This window comes from Eschrichtius robustus, chromosome 4, assembly GCF_028021215.1.
Source record: "Eschrichtius robustus isolate mEscRob2 chromosome 4, mEscRob2.pri, whole genome shotgun sequence".
Taxonomy (NCBI): domain Eukaryota; kingdom Metazoa; phylum Chordata; class Mammalia; order Artiodactyla; family Eschrichtiidae; genus Eschrichtius; species Eschrichtius robustus.
Genome location: NC_090827.1, coordinates 26,028,407 through 26,045,107, shown reverse-complemented (window position 1 = coordinate 26,045,107; position 16,701 = coordinate 26,028,407).

Genomic DNA, 16,701 nt, shown 5'->3' with positions numbered 1-16,701 from the left:
GTATGAAGCTGCTCTTGCGGGAAACGGCCACAAGGCGGCAGCATTTCTCCTTTACCAAATCTGCTCACTAGGGCCACAGAGCCTTAATGGAAGTCGTGTTCTAGGTTGTAAATTACAATGGAATGGGCCAGGAGAAAGCCTTTTAAAGTGATGTCTCATTACTTCTTGTTTGTATTTTTAATTTAATTTTTAGTTTTTAATCACAGCAAATTTGATTACAATGTTTTGTTTGTTCTAGGTGTGCAAGATGTGGTTCTTTCACACATATACATATAACTATCCTTCTTCGGATCCTTTTCCCATGTAGGTTATGACACAATGTTGAGTAGTCTTCTCTTGGTATTGCGTACGTCTTTGGTGATTATATATTTCACATGTGTTTTTATATGTCTGTTAACCCCAATATAGTAATGTGTCCAGTCCTCACACCTTTCCATTTGGTGAACCATAAGTTTTTGTGCTGAATCTGTGATTGCCTTTCTCTGTGGAAATATCTTTGTTGGTATCAAGTTTTAGGTAACACCTATATGTGATATGATAGGATATGTGTCTTTCGCTTTCTCACTTACTCCAAGTGGCGTGATTACTTCTAGACTCATCTATGGTGCTGCAAATGGCATTGTTTTATTTTTTCGCTAGCTCATAATCCATCTGTACATGTAGCAGTTCTTCTGTGTCCACCAATCTGTCAGTGGACTTTTTGGTGACTTCCACATCTTGGCTATTGTAATCCTGTGCAATGCAGATTTGCCTGCCTCTTTCTTTCCAGTTCTGTCTTCTTAGGATATAGGTCCAGGAATAAGCCTCTGGATCATACGGTAGCTCAATGTTTACCTTTTAAAGACACCTCCACTCTGTTCTCTTTAGTGGCTCTTTCCAGGTTACATCCCACTTAAAGTTGAGGGTTTGCATTTCTCCACAGCACCTTCAGCATTTCTTCTTTGTAGTTTTTAACTGATGGTTATTCTGACTGGTGTGAGCTGATACGTCTTTGTGGTTGAATTAGCCTGTGTCTCATGATCCGTTTAAACTGAGCTTTAAGGCAGGTCCTTTTCATTTTTCAGGCTGTGAGTATAGCTTAGTTCTTCAAAGTGTTTTCTTAAAGTATGTGTTAAAATGTTTTGGCCATTACCACCCTCAAGACATTTTGCGGTGACCATTAGCACAGGCTTAAACCTGCGTTTGCAGGTAACGGCCAGAAGGCGGCAGTCTTTCTACGTTCCCCACCCTGGTATTAGGGAAACAGACCTTCCGGCCAGTGGTGTTCCTTGGTTATAAATTAGAGTGGAATGTGCCTGAATAAACCCACAAATGCTGATGTCTCCTTACTTATGTCTGTCTTTTAAATTTAACTTATACTTATTATTGGAGTAATATTCCATTGTGTACATGGAACAGTTCTTCTTGGTGCATTCCTCTGTTGATGGACATTTTCATTGCTTCCAAATGTTGGCTATGGTAAATATGGCTAGAGTGCAGGATTGCCAGCCTGTGACGTTTTGATTCTCATTTTCTCAGGAGATAGGCCCAGCAGCGGGTATGACTGATTGACGGGTAGCTCAATGTTTACCTTTTCAAGGCACTTCCATTGTGTTTTCGTTAGTGGCTCTTACCACGTCCCCATTAGAGCCGAGTGTACGCATTCCTCCACAGTCCCTTCAGCATTTATTTTTTGAAACATTTTTGCTGATGGCCATTGTGACTGCTGTGGGCTGATAGGTTTTTGTAATTTGGGTTTGCATGTCTTTGAAAACTCCTAAAATACATCATTTTCTCACACCTTTTTCTTTTCTCTTAAAAGAAAAAACTGTGAGTACAATATACCTCTTGAAATTTTCTTCTTGGAAGGTTGCCCTCTTTTGAAATTTTGGCTCCATTTTTGATCCCAGGATTTATTTGGAGGGCAGGTGTCATTTACAGAATTGGAGGTTGGTGAATATTTGGTGACCTTTAGCAGTGGGTATAAAGCTGCTGTTGTGGGAAAGGGCCACAAGGAGGCAGCATTTCTCCATTCCCAAATCTGGGTACGAGGGCAGCAGAGCCTTTCCGGAAGTCGTGTTCCTAGGTTGTAAATTAGAATGGAATGTGCCAGGAGAAACACCCATATGTTTAGGTCTCATTACTTCTTGTTTTTGTGAATTTTTTTTAATCGGGGTAAAGACTAGAATATTGTTTGTCCTAGGGGTACACAATCTGGTTCATTTGTACATTATATATGTCTACTCTACAGATCCTCTTCCCATGTAAAATATTACAGAGTGTTCTGTAGACCTCCCTTGCTATATGGTCGGTCTTTTTGAAATATGTATATAATATGTATTTGGATATGTATAGTAACACTAATCTCATTTATCCATTCCCCCCACCTTTCCTTTTAGATGAGCATAGTTGGTTTTCTAAGTCTGTGAGTGTCTTTCTCTGTGGAAATATGTTCATTTGTGTCAGTTATTAGATAACGCCTATAAGGGATATCATAGGCTATAGGTCTTTTGCTTTCCGACTTACCTCATGTTTTGTGATTATCTCCAGGCTCATCTGTGGTGCCTCAAAGAGCAGTGTTTCACTGTTTTCCACGGCTAATATTCCATCGTGTACATGGACAACTTCTTCTTTATCCATTCACCTGTGGATGGACATTTTGGTTGCTTCACTGTCTTGTCTATTGTGAATAAGGCTGCAGTGCAGCTTTTGCAGCCCGGGTCTTCTCGATTCTGGTCTTCTCAGGTGAGAGGCCCAGTGGTGCACCTGCTGGATTGAATGGTACCTCAGTTTTTACTTTCAAACGCAGCTCCTTTCTGTTCTCATCATTGGCTCTTAACCACTTTACATCTCACCAGCAGCTAGAGGGTACACAGTTCTCTAAAACCCCTTCAGCATTTATTGTTTGTAGACTTTTTGCTGATGGTCAGTCGACTGGTGTGAGTTGAAACCTTTTTGTAGATTAGATTGCATGAGTCTAATACTTCTTGAGGTTGAGCTTTTATCCATTTTCCTTTTTTTAAAACGACGGTGAGTAATATTTACCTCTTCATACTATCTCCTTGAAACATTTGCCTGTTTTGAATTTTTAATCCATTCCCCACCTCAGCACAATGTTGAGGGTAGGTGTCTTTACAGCCCTGAGTCCTTGTGAATGTTAAGTGACCATTAGCTGTGCTTTAAAAGCCGCTCTTGCGGGAAACGGCCACAAGGCGGCAGCATTTCTCCTTTACCAAATCTGGTCACTAGGGCAACAGAGCCTTAATGGAAGTCGTGTTCTAGGTTGTAAATTACAATGGAATGGGCCAGGAGAAAGCCTTTAAAGTGATGTCTCATTACTTCTTGTTTGTATTTTTAATTTAATTTTTAGTTTTTAATCACAGCAAATTTGATTACAATGTTTTGTTTGTTCTAGGTGTGCAAGATGTGGTTCTTTCACACATATACATATATCTATTCTTCTTCGGATCCTTTTCCCATGTAGGTTATGACACAATGTTGAGTAGCCTTCTCTTGGTATTGCGTACGTCTTTGGTGATTATATATTTCACATGTGTTTTTATATGTCTGTTAACCCCAATATAGTAATGTGTCCAGTCCTCACACCTTTCCATTTGGTGAACCATACGTTTTTGTACTGAATCTGTGATTGCCTTTCTCCGTGGATATATCTTCGTTGGTATCAATTCGTAGGTAACACCTGTAACTGATATGGTAGGATATGTGTCTTTCGCTTTCTCACTTACTAAAAGTTGCGTGATTACTTCTAGACTCATCTAGCGTGCTGCAAATGGCATTGTTTCATTTTATCGCTAGCTCATAATCCATCTGTACATGTAGCAGTTCTTCTGTGTCCACCAATCTGTCGGTGGACTTTTTGGTGACTTCCATATCTTGGCTATTGTAATCCTGTGCAATGCAGATTTGCCTGCCTCTTTCTTTCCAGTTCTGCCTTCTTAGGATATAGGTCCAGGAATAAGCCTCTGGATCATACGGTAGCTCAATGTTTACCTTTTAAAGACACCTCCACTCTGGTCTCTTTAGTGGCTCTTTCCAGGTTACATCCCACTTAAAGTTGAGGGTTTGCATTTCTCCACAGCACCTTCAGCATTTCTTCTTTGTAGTTTTTAACTGATGGTTATTCTGACTGGTGTGAGCTGATACGTCTTTGTGGTTGAATTAGCCTGTGTCTCATGATCCGTTTAAACTGAGCTTTAAGGAGGTCCTTTTCATTTTTCAGGCTGTGAGTATAGCTTAGTTCTTCAAAGTGTTTTCTTAAAGTATGTGTTAAAATTTTTTGGCCATTACCACCCTCAAGACATTTTGCGGTGACCATTAGCACAGGCTTAAACCTGCGTTTGCAGGTAACGGCCAGAAGGCGGCAGTCTTTCTACGTTCCCCACCCTGGTATTAGGGAAACAGACCTTCCGGCCAGTGGTGTTCCTCGGTTATAAATTAGAGTGGAATGTGCCTGAATAAACCCACAAATGCTGATGTCTCCTTACTTATGTCTGTCTTTTAAATTTAACTTATACTTATTATTGGAGTAGTATTCCATTGTGTACATGGAACAGTTCTTCTTGGTGCATTCCTCTGTTGATGGACATTTTCATTGCTTCCAAATGTTGGCTATGGTAAATATGGCTAGAGTGCAGGATTGCCAGCCTGTGACGTTTTGATTCTCATTTTCTCAGGAGATAGGCCCAGCAGCGGGTATGACTGATTGACGGGTAGCTCAATGTTTACCTTTTCAAGGCACTTCCATTGTGTTTTCGTTAGTGGCTCTTACCACGTCCCCATTAGAGCCGAGTGTACGCATTCCTCCACAGTCCCTTCAGCATTTATTTTTTGAAACATTTTTGCTGATGGCCATTGTGACTGCTGTGGGCTGATAGGTTTTTGTAATTTGGGTTTGCATGTCTTTGAAAACTCCTAAAATACATCATTTTCTCACACCTTTTTCTTTTCTCTTAAAAGAAAAAACTGTGAGTACAATATACCTCTTGAAATTTTCTTCTTGGAAGGTTGCCCTCTTTTGAAATTTTGGCTCCATTTTTGATCCCAGGATTTATTTGGAGGGCAGGTGTCATTTACAGAATTGGAGGTTGGTGAATATTTGGTGACCTTTAGCAGTGGGTATAAAGCTGCTGTTGTGGGAAAGGGCCACAAGGAGGCAGCATTTCTCCATTCCCAAATCTGGGTACGAGGGCAGCAGAGCCTTTCCAGAAGTCGTGTTCCTAGGTTGTAAATTAGAATGGAATGTGCCAGGAGAAACACCCATATGTTTAGGTCTCATTACTTCTTCTTTTTGTGAATTTTTTTTAATCGGGGTAAAGACTAGAATATTGTTTGTCCTAGGGGTACACAATCTGGTTCATTTGTACATTATATATGTCTACTCTACAGATCCTCTTCCCATGTAAAATATTACAGAGTGTTCTGTAGACCTCCCTTGCTATATGGTCGGTCTTTTTGAAATATGTATATAATATGTATTTGGATATGTATAGTAACACTAATCTCATTTATCCATTCCCCCCACCTTTCCTTTTAGATGAGCATAGTTGGTTTTCTAAGTCTGTGAGTGTCTTTCTCTGTGGAAATATGTTCATTTGTGTCAGTTATTAGATAACGCCTATAAGGGATATCATAGGCTATAGGTCTTTTGCTTTCCGACTTACCTCATGTTTTGTGATTATCTCCAGGCTCATCTCTGGTGCCTCAAAGAGCAGTGTTTCATTGTTTTCCATGGCTAATATTCCATTGTGTACATGGACTCCTTCTTCTTTATCCATTCACCTGTTGATGGACATTTTGGTTGCTTCCCATCTTGGCTATTTTGAATAAGGCTGCAGTGCAGCTTTTGCAGCCTCTGTCTTTTCGATTCTGGTCTTCTCAGGTGAGAGGCCCAGTGGTGTGCCTGCTGGATTGAATGGTACCTCAGTTTTTACTTTTAAACGCAGTTCCTTTCTGTTCTCCTTATTGGCTGTTAACCACTTTACACCTCACCAGCACCTAGAGGTTACACAGTTCTCTACAACCCAATCAGCATTTATTGTTTGTAGACTTTTTGCTGACGGTCAGTCGACACGTGTGAGTTGAAACCTTTTGGTTGATTAGATTGCATGAGTCTAATAATTCCTGAGGTTGAGCTTTTATCCATTTTCCTGTTTTTTTGTTGAAAGAGAGTGAGGAATACTTACCTCTTCATACTATCTTCTTGAAACATTTGCCTGTTTTGAATTTTGTTGTCCATTCCCTACCTGAGCACAACTTTTGACGGCAAGTGTCCTTTACAGCCCTGAGTCCTTGTGAATTTTAAGTGACCATTAGCTGTGGGTATGAAGCTGCTCTTGCGGGAAACGGCCACAAGGCGGCAGCATTTCTCCTGTACCAAATCTGCTCACTAGGGCCACAGAGCCTTAATGGAAGTCCTGTTCTAGGTTGTAAATGACAATGGAATGGGCCAGGAAAAAGCCCTTTAAGTTTATGTGTCATTACTTCTTGTTCGTATTTTTAACATAAATTTTTATTCTTTATCACAGCAAATTCGATTACAATGGTTTGTCTGTTCTAAGTGTGCAAGATGTGGTTCCTTCACACATATACATATATCTATTCTTCTTTGGAATCTTTTCCCATGTAGGTTATGACACAATGTTGAGTAGTCTTCTCTTGGTATCCTGTAGGTCTTTGGTGATTATATATTTCACGTGTGTTTGTATATCTCTGTTCACCTCAATATGGTGATGTATCCAATCCTCACACCTTTCCATTTGGTGAACCATAAGTTTTTGTGCTGAATCTGTGATTGCCTTTCTCTGTGGAAATATCTTTGTTGGTATCAAGTTTTAGGTAACACCTATATGTGATATGATAGGATATGTGTCTTTCGCTTTCTCACTTACTCCAAGTGGCGTGATTACTTCTAGACTCATCTATGGTGCTGCAAATGGCATTGTTTTATTTTTTCACTAGCTCATATTCCATCTGTACATGTCTCAGTTCTTCTTTGTCCACCCATCTGTCGGTGGACTTTTTGGTTACTTCCGTATCTTGGCTATTATAATACTATGCAATGTAGATTGGCCTGCCTGTGTCTTTCCAATTCTGTCTTCCTAGGTTATAGGTCCAGGTATAGGTCTACTGGATCATATGGTAGCTCAGCGTTAACCTTTTAAAGGCACCTCCATTCTGTTCTCTTTAGTGGCTCTTTGCAGGTTACGTCCCACTTAAAGTTGAGGGTATGCATTTCTCCAGAGCACCTTTAGCATTTATTCTTTGTAGTTTTTTGCTGATGGTTATTCTGACTGGTGTGAGCTGATACCTCTTTGTGGTTGAATTTGCATGTGTCTCATAATCCGTTGCAATTGAGCTTTAAGGCATGTCCCTTTTATTTTTCCAGCTGTGATTACAGCTTAGTTCTTCAAAGTGTTTTCTTAAAATACGTGTCCCATTTTGAAATATTTTCACCATTACCTTCCTCAAGACATTTTGAGGGCAGGTTTCATTTACAGCCCTGCAGTACTTGTTCATATGAAGTGACCATTAGCCCAGGCTTTAAAGCTGCTTTTGCAGGTAACGGCCAGAGGGTGGCAGCCTTTCTACGTTCCCCACGCTGGTACTTGGGAAACAGACCTACCCGCCAGTGGTGTTCTTCGGTTATAAATTAGAGAGGAATGTGCTTGGATAAACCCACAAATGCTGATGTCTCCTTACATTTGTTGGTTTTTTAAATTTAATTGATATTTTTTACTGGAGTAATATTCCATTGTATACAAGGACCACTTCTTCTTGGTGCATTCCTCTGTTGATGGACATTTTTGTTGCTTCCAAGTGTTGACAATGGTAAAGATTGCTGGCGTACAGGTTTGCCAGCCTGTGACTTTTTGATTCTCATTTTCTCGGGTGATAGGCCCAGCAGATGGTATGCTTGATTCACTGGTAGCTCAATGTTTACCTTTTCAAAGCACCTCCACTGTGTTTTCATTAGTGGCTCTTCCCACGTCCCGCTTAGAGCTGAGGGTACACATTTCTCCACAATCCCTTCAGCATTTATTGTTTGCAGCATTTTTGCTGATGGACATTCTGCCTGGTGTGAGCTGATAGGTTTTTGTAAATTGGGTTTGCATGTCTTTAAAAATTCCTAAAATTTATCATTTTTCCAGGCGTTTTTCTATTCTGGTATAAAAACAAAGTGTGAGTACAATATACCTCTTGAAATTATCTTGTTGAAAGATTGCCCTCTTTTTAATATTCTGGGGGATTTTCGTCCCCAGGGTATTTTTTTGAAGGCAGGTGTCATTTACAGGCCTGCAATGTGTGTCAATATTTAGTAACCATTAGCACTGGGTTTAAGCTGCCGTTGTACGAAACAGCCACAAGGCAGGAGCATTTCTCCATTACCAAATCTGGTTACTAGGGCAGCAGAGCCGTTCTGGAAGTGGTTTTCCTAGCTTCTAAATTTGAATGGAATGTGCCAGGAAAACCCCACATAAGTTTATGTCTCATTACTTCTAGTTTCTTGTTTTAATTTTTTAAATTGGAGTAATGTTTAGAATGTTGTTTGTCCAAGGTGTACACACTCTGGTTCATCTACTCATTATATATATCTATAGATGTCGAGATCCTCTTCCCATGTAAATTATTACGGAGTGTTCCGTAGACCTCCCTTGCTATATGGTGGGTCTTTTGGATATATGTATATAATATGTATTTGTATACATATGGTAACGCCAATCTTCATTTATGCAATCCCCCCACCTTTCCTTTTAGATAAGCATAGTTTTTTTTCTAAGTCTGTGAGTGCCTTGCTCTGTGGAAATATGTTCATTTGTGTCAGTTATTAGATAACGCCTCTAAGTGACATCATAGAATATAGGTCTCTTGCTTTCCGACTTACCTCATGTTTTGTGATTATCTCCAGGCTCATTTGTGGTGCCTCAAAGAGCAGTGTTTCACTGTTTTCCACGGCTAATATTCCATCGTGTACATGGACAACTTCTTCTTTATCCATTCACCTGTGGATGGACATTTTGGTTGCTTCACTGTCTTGTCTCTTGTGAATAAGGCTGCAGTGCAGCTTTTGCAGCCCGGGTCTTCTCGATTCTGGTCTTCTCAGGTGAGAGGCCCAGTGGTGCACCTGCTGGATTGAATGGTACCTCAGTTTTTACTTTCAAACGCAGCTCCTTTCTGTTCTCATCATTGGCTCTTAACCACTTTACATCTCACCAGCAGCTAGAGGGTACACAGTTCTCTAAAACCCCTTCAGCATTTATTGTTTGTAGACTTTTTGCTGATGGTCAGTCGACTGGTGTGAGTTGAAACCTTTTTGTAGATTAGATTGCATGAGTCTAATACTTCTTGAGGTTGAGCTTTTATCCATTTTCCTTTTTTTAAAACGACGGTGAGTAATATTTACCTCTTCATACTATCTCCTTGAAACATTTGCCTGTTTTGAATTTTTAATCCATTCCCCACCTCAGCACAATGTTGAGGGTAGGTGTCTTTACAGCCCTGAGTCCTTGTGAATGTTAAGTGACCATTAGCTGTGCTTTAAAAGCCGCTCTTGCGGGAAACGGCCACAAGGCGGCAGCATTTCTCCTTTACCAAATCTGGTCACTAGGGCAACAGAGCCTTAATGGAAGTCGTGTTCTAGGTTGTAAATTACAATGGAATGGGCCAGGAGAAAGCCTTTTAAAGTGATGTCTCATTACTTCTTGTTTGTATTTTTAATTTAATTTTTAGTTTTTAATCACAGCAAATTTGATTACAATGTTTTGTTTGTTCTAGGTGTGCAAGATGTGGTTCTTTCACACATATACATATAACTATTCTTCTTCGGATCCTTTTCCCATGTAGGTTATGACACAATGTTGAGTAGTCTTCTCTTGGTATTGCGTACGTCTTTGGTGATTATATATTTCACATGTGTTTTTATATGTCTGTTAACCCCAATATAGTAATGTGTCCAGTCCTCACACCTTTCCATTTGGTGAACCATAAGTTTTTGTGCTGAATCTGTGATTGCCTTTCTCTGGGGAAATATCTTTGTTGGTATCAAGTTTTAGGTAACACCTATATGTGATATGGTAGGATATGTGTCTTTCGCTTTCTCACTTACTCCAAGTGGCGTGATTACTTCTAGACTCATCTATGGTGCTGCAAATGGCATTGTTTTATTTTTTCGCTAGCTCATAATCCATCTGTACATGTAGCAGTTCTTCTGTGTCCACCAATCTGTCGGTGGACTTTTTGGTGACTTCCATATCTTGGCTATTGTAATCCTGTGCAATGCAGATTTGCCTGCCTCTTTCTTTCCAATTCTGTCTTCTTAGGATATAGGTCCAGGAATAAGCCTCTGGATCATACGGTAGCTCAATGTTTACCTTTTAAAGACACCTCCACTCTGTTCTCTTTAGTGGCTCTTTCCAGGTTACATCCCACTTAAAGTTGAGGGTTTGCATTTCTCCACAGCACCTTCAGCATTTCTTCTTTGTAGTTTTTAACTGATGGTTATTCTGACTGGTGTGAGCTGATACGTCTTTGTGGTTGAATTAGCCTGTGTCTCATGATCCGTTTAAACTGAGCTTTAAGGAGGTCCTTTTCATTTTTCAGGCTGTGAGTATAGCTTAGTTCTTCAAAGTGTTTTCTTAAAGTATGTGTTAAAATTTTTTGGCCATTACCACCCTCAAGACATTTTGCGGTGACCATTAGCACAGGCTTAAACCTGCGTTTGCAGGTAACGGCCAGAAGGCGGCAGTCTTTCTACGTTCCCCACCCTGGTATTAGGGAAACAGACCTTCCGGCCAGTGGTGTTCCTCGGTTATAAATTAGAGTGGAATGTGCCTGAATAAACCCACAAATGCTGATGTCTCCTTACTTATGTCTGTCTTTTAAATTTAACTTATACTTATTATTGGAGTAGTATTCCATTGTGTACATGGAACAGTTCTTCTTGGTGCATTCCTCTGTTGATGGACATTTTCATTGCTTCCAAATGTTGGCTATGGTAAATATGGCTAGAGTGCAGGATTGCCAGCCTGTGACGTTTTGATTCTCATTTTCTCAGGAGATAGGCCCAGCAGCGGGTATGACTGATTGACGGGTAGCTCAATGTTTACCTTTTCAAGGCACTTCCATTGTGTTTTCGTTAGTGGCTCTTACCACGTCCCCATTAGAGCCGAGTGTACGCATTCCTCCACAGTCCCTTCAGCATTTATTTTTTGAAACATTTTTGCTGATGGCCATTGTGACTGCTGTGGGCTGATAGGTTTTTGTAATTTGGGTTTGCATGTCTTTGAAAACTCCTAAAATACATCATTTTCTCACACCTTTTTCTTTTCTCTTAAAAGAAAAAACTGTGAGTACAATATACCTCTTGAAATTTTCTTCTTGGAAGGTTGCCCTCTTTTGAAATTTTGGCTCCATTTTTGATCCCAGGATTTATTTGGAGGGCAGGTGTCATTTACAGAATTGGAGGTTGGTGAATATTTGGTGACCTTTAGCAGTGGGTATAAAGCTGCTGTTGTGGGAAAGGGCCACAAGGAGGCAGCATTTCTCCATTCCCAAATCTGGGTACGAGGGCAGCAGAGCCTTTCCGGAAGTCGTGTTCCTAGGTTGTAAATTAGAATGGAATGTGCCAGGAGAAACACCCATATGTTTAGGTCTCATTACTTCTTGTTTTTGTGAATTTTTTTTAATCGGGGTAAAGACTAGAATATTGTTTGTCCTAGGGGTACACAATCTGGTTCATTTGTACATTATATATGTCTACTCTACAGATCCTCTTCCCATGTAAAATATTACAGAGTGTTCTGTAGACCTCCCTTGCTATATGGTCGGTCTTTTTGAAATATGTATATAATATGTATTTGGATATGTATAGTAACACTAATCTCATTTATCCATTCCCCCCACCTTTCCTTTTAGATGAGCATAGTTGGTTTTCTAAGTCTGTGAGTGTCTTTCTCTGTGGAAATATGTTCATTTGTGTCAGTTATTAGATAACGCCTATAAGGGATATCATAGGCTATAGGTCTTTTGCTTTCCGACTTAACTCATGTTTTGTGATTATCTCCAGGCTCATCTGTGGTGCCTCAAAGAGCAGTGTTTCACTGTTTTCCACGGCTAATATTCCATCGTGTACATGGACAACTTCTTCTTTATCCATTCACCTGTGGATGGACATTTTGGTTGCTTCACTGTCTTGTCTATTGTGAATAAGGCTGCAGTGCAGCTTTTGCAGCCCGGGTCTTCTCGATTCTGGTCTTCTCAGGTGAGAGGCCCAGTGGTGCACCTGCTGGATTGAATGGTACCTCAGTTTTTACTTTCAAACGCAGCTCCTTTCTGTTCTCATCATTGGCTCTTAACCACTTTACATCTCACCAGCAGCTAGAGGGTACACAGTTCTCTAAAACCCCTTCAGCATTTATTGTTTGTAGACTTTTTGCTGATGGTCAGTCGACTGGTGTGAGTTGAAACCTTTTTGTAGATTAGATTGCATGAGTCTAATACTTCTTGAGGTTGAGCTTTTATCCATTTTCCTTTTTTTAAAACGACGGTGAGTAATATTTACCTCTTCATACTATCTCCTTGAAACATTTGCCTGTTTTGAATTTTTAATCCATTCCCCACCTCAGCACAATGTTGAGGGTAGGTGTCTTTACAGCCCTGAGTCCTTGTGAATGTTAAGTGACCATTAGCTGTGCTTTAAAAGCCGCTCTTGCGGGAAACGGCCACAAGGCGGCAGCATTTCTCCTTTACCAAATCTGGTCACTAGGGCAACAGAGCCTTAATGGAAGTCGTGTTCTAGGTTGTAAATTACAATGGAATGGGCCAGGAGAAAGCCTTTTAAAGTGATGTCTCATTACTTCTTGTTTGTATTTGTAATTTAATTTTTAGTTTTTAATCACAGCAAATTTGATTACAATGTTTTGTTTGTTCTAGGTGTGCAAGATGTGGTTCTTTCACACATATACATATATCTATTCTTCTTCGGATCCTTTTCCCATGTAGGTTATGACACAATGTTGAGTAGTCTTCTCTTGGTATTGCGTACGTCTTTGGTGATTATATATTTCACATGTGTTTTTATATGTCTGTTAACCCCAATATAGTAATGTGTCCAGTCCTCACACCTTTCCATTTGGTGAACCATAAGTTTTTGTGCTGAATCTGTGATTGCCTTTCTCTGTGGAAATATCTTTGTTGGTATCAAGTTTTAGGTAACACCTGTAACTGATATGGTAGGATATGTGTCTTTCGCTTTGTCACTTACTCCAAGTGGCGTGATTACTTCTAGACTCATCTATGGTGCTGCAAATGGCATTGTTTCATTTTTTCGCTAGCTCATAATCCATCTGTACATGTAGCAGTTCTTCTGTGTCCACCAATCTGTCGGTGGACTTTTTGGTGACTTCCATATCTTGGCTATTGTAATCCTGTGCAATGCAGATTTGCCTGCCTCTTTCTTTCCAATTCTGTCTTCTTAGGATATAGGTCCAGGAATAAGCCTCTGGATCATACGGTAGCTCAATGTTTACCTTTTAAAGACACCTCCACTCTGTTCTCTTTAGTGGCTCTTTCCAGGTTACATCCCACTTAAAGTTGAGGGTTTGCATTTCTCCACAGCACCTTCAGCATTTCTTCTTTGTAGTTTTTAACTGATGGTTATTCTGACTGGTGTGAGCTGATACGTCTTTGTGGTTGAATTAGCCTGTGTCTCATGATCCGTTTAAACTGAGCTTTAAGGCAGGTCCTTTTCATTTTTCAGGCTGTGAGTATAGCTTAGTTCTTCAAAGTGTTTTCTTAAAGTATGTGTTAAAATGTTTTGGCCATTACCACCCTCAAGACATTTTGCGGTGACCATTAGCACAGGCTTAAACCTGCGTTTGCAGGTAACGGCCAGAAGGCGGCAGTCTTTCTACGTTCCCCACCCTGGTATTAGGGAAACAGACCTTCCGGCCAGTGGTGTTCCTCGGTTATAAATTAGAGTGGAATGTGCCTGAATAAACCCACAAATGCTGATGTCTCCTTACTTATGTCTGTCTTTTAAATTTAACTTATACTTATTATTGGAGTAATATTCCATTGTGTACATGGAACAGTTCTTCTTGGTGCATTCCTCTGTTGATGGACATTTTCATTGCTTCCAAATGTTGGCTATGGTAAATATGGATAGAGTGCAGGATTGCCAGCCTGTGACGTTTTGATTCTCATTTTCTCAGGAGATAGGCCCAGCAGCGGGTATGACTGATTGACGGGTAGCTCAATGTTTACCTTTTCAAGGCACTTCCATTGTGTTTTCGTTAGTGGCTCTTACCACGTCCCCATTAGAGCCGAGTGTACGCATTCCTCCACAGTCCCTTCAGCATTTATTTTTTGAAACATTTTTGCTGATGGCCATTGTGACTGCTGTGGGCTGATAGGTTTTTGTAATTTGGGTTTGCATTTCTTTGAAAACTCCTAAAATACATCATTTTCTCACACCTTTTTCTTTTCTCTTAAAAGAAAAAACTGTGAGTACAATATACCTCTTGAAATTGTCTTCTTGGAAGGTTGCCCTCTTTTGAAATTTTGGCTCCATTTTTGATCCCAGGATTTATTTGGAGGGCAGGTGTCATTTACAGAATTGGAGGTTGGTGAATATTTGGTGACATTAAGCAGTGGGTATAAAGCTGCTGTTGTGGGAAAGGGCCACAAGGAGGCAGCATTTCTCCATTCCCAAAACTGGGTACGAGGGCAGCAGAGCCTTTCCGGAAGTCGTGTTCCTAGGTTGTAAATTAGAATGGAATGTGCCAGGAGAAACACCCATATGTTTAGGTCTCATTACTTCTTCTTTTTGTGAATTTTTTTTAATCGGGGTAAAGACTAGAATATTGTTTGTCCTAGGGGTACACAATCTGGTTCATTTGTACATTATATATGTCTACTCTACAGATCCTCTTCCCATGTAAAATATTACAGAGTGTTCTGTAGACCTCCCTTGCTATATGGTCGGTCTTTTTGAAATATGTATATAATATGTATTTGGATATGTATAGTAACACTAATCTCATTTATCCATTCCCCCCACCTTTCCTTTTAGATGAGCATAGTTGGTGTTCTAAGTCTGTGAGTGTCTTTCTCTGTGGAAATATGTTCATTTGTGTCAGTTATTAGATAACGCCTATAAGGGATATCATAGGCTATAGGTCTTTTGCTTTCCGACTTACCTCATGTTTTGTGATTATCTCCAGGCTCATCTGTGGTGCCTCAAAGAGCAGTGTTTCACTGTTTTCCACGGCTAATATTCCATCGTGTACATGGACAACTTCTTCTTTATCCATTCACCTGTGGATGGACATTTTGGTTGCTTCACTGTCTTGTCTATTGTGAATAAGGCTGCAGTGCAGCTTTTGCAGCCCGGGTCTTCTCGATTCTGGTCTTCTCAGGTGAGAGGCCCAGTGGTGCACCTGCTGGATTGAATGGTACCTCAGTTTTTACTTTCAAACGCAGCTCCTTTCTGTTCTCATCATTGGCTCTTAACCACTTTACATCTCACCAGCAGCTAGAGGGTACACAGTTCTCTAAAACCCCTTCAGCATTTATTGTTTGTAGACTTTTTGCTGATGGTCAGTCGACTGGTGTGAGTTGAAACCTTTTTGTAGATTAGATTGCATGAGTCTAATACTTCTTGAGGTTGAGCTTTTACCCATTTTCCTTTTTTTAAAACGACGGTGAGTAATATTTACCTCTTCATACTATCTCCTTGAAACATTTGCCTGTTTTGAATTTTTAATCCATTCCCCACCTCAGCACAATGTTGAGGGTAGGTGTCTTTACAGCCCTGAGTCCTTGTGAATGTTAAGTGACCATTAGCTGTGCTTTAAAAGCCGCTCTTGCGGGAAACGGCCACAAGGCGGCAGCATTTCTCCTTTACCAAATCTGGTCACTAGGGCAACAGAGCCTTAATGGAAGTCGTGTCCTAGGTTGTAAATTACAATGGAATGGGCCAGGAGAAAGCCTTTTAAAGTGATGTCTCATTACTTCTTGTTTGTATTTGTAATTTAATTTTTAGTTTTTAATCACAGCAAATTTGATTACAATGTTTTGTTTGTTCTAGGTGTGCAAGATGTGGTTCTTTCACACATATACATATATCTATTCTTCTTCGGATCCTTTTCCCATGTAGGTTATGACACAATGTTGAGTAGCCTTCTCTTGGTATTGCGTACGTCTTTGGTGATTATATATTTCACATGTGTTTTTATATGTCTGTTAACCCCAATATAGTAATGTGTCCAGTCCTCACACCTTTCCATTTGGTGAACCATACGTTTTTGTACTGAATCTGTGATTGCCTTTCTCCGTGGATATATCTTCGTTGGTATCAATTCGTAGGTAACACCTGTAACTGATATGGTAGGATATGTGTCTTTCGCTTTGTCACTTACTAAAAGTTGCGTGATTACTTCTAGACTCATCTAGGGTGCTGCAAATGGCATTGTTTCATTTTATCGCTAGCTCATAATCCATCTGTACCTGTAGCAGTTCTTCTGTGTCCACCAATCTGTCGGTGGACTTTTTGGTGACTTCCATATCTTGGCTATTGTAATCCTGTGCAATGCAGATTTGCCTGCCTCTTTCTTTCCAATTCTGTCTTCTTAGGATATAGGTCCAGGAATAAGCCTCTGGATCATACGGTAGCTCAGTGTTTACCTTTTAAAGACACCTCCACTC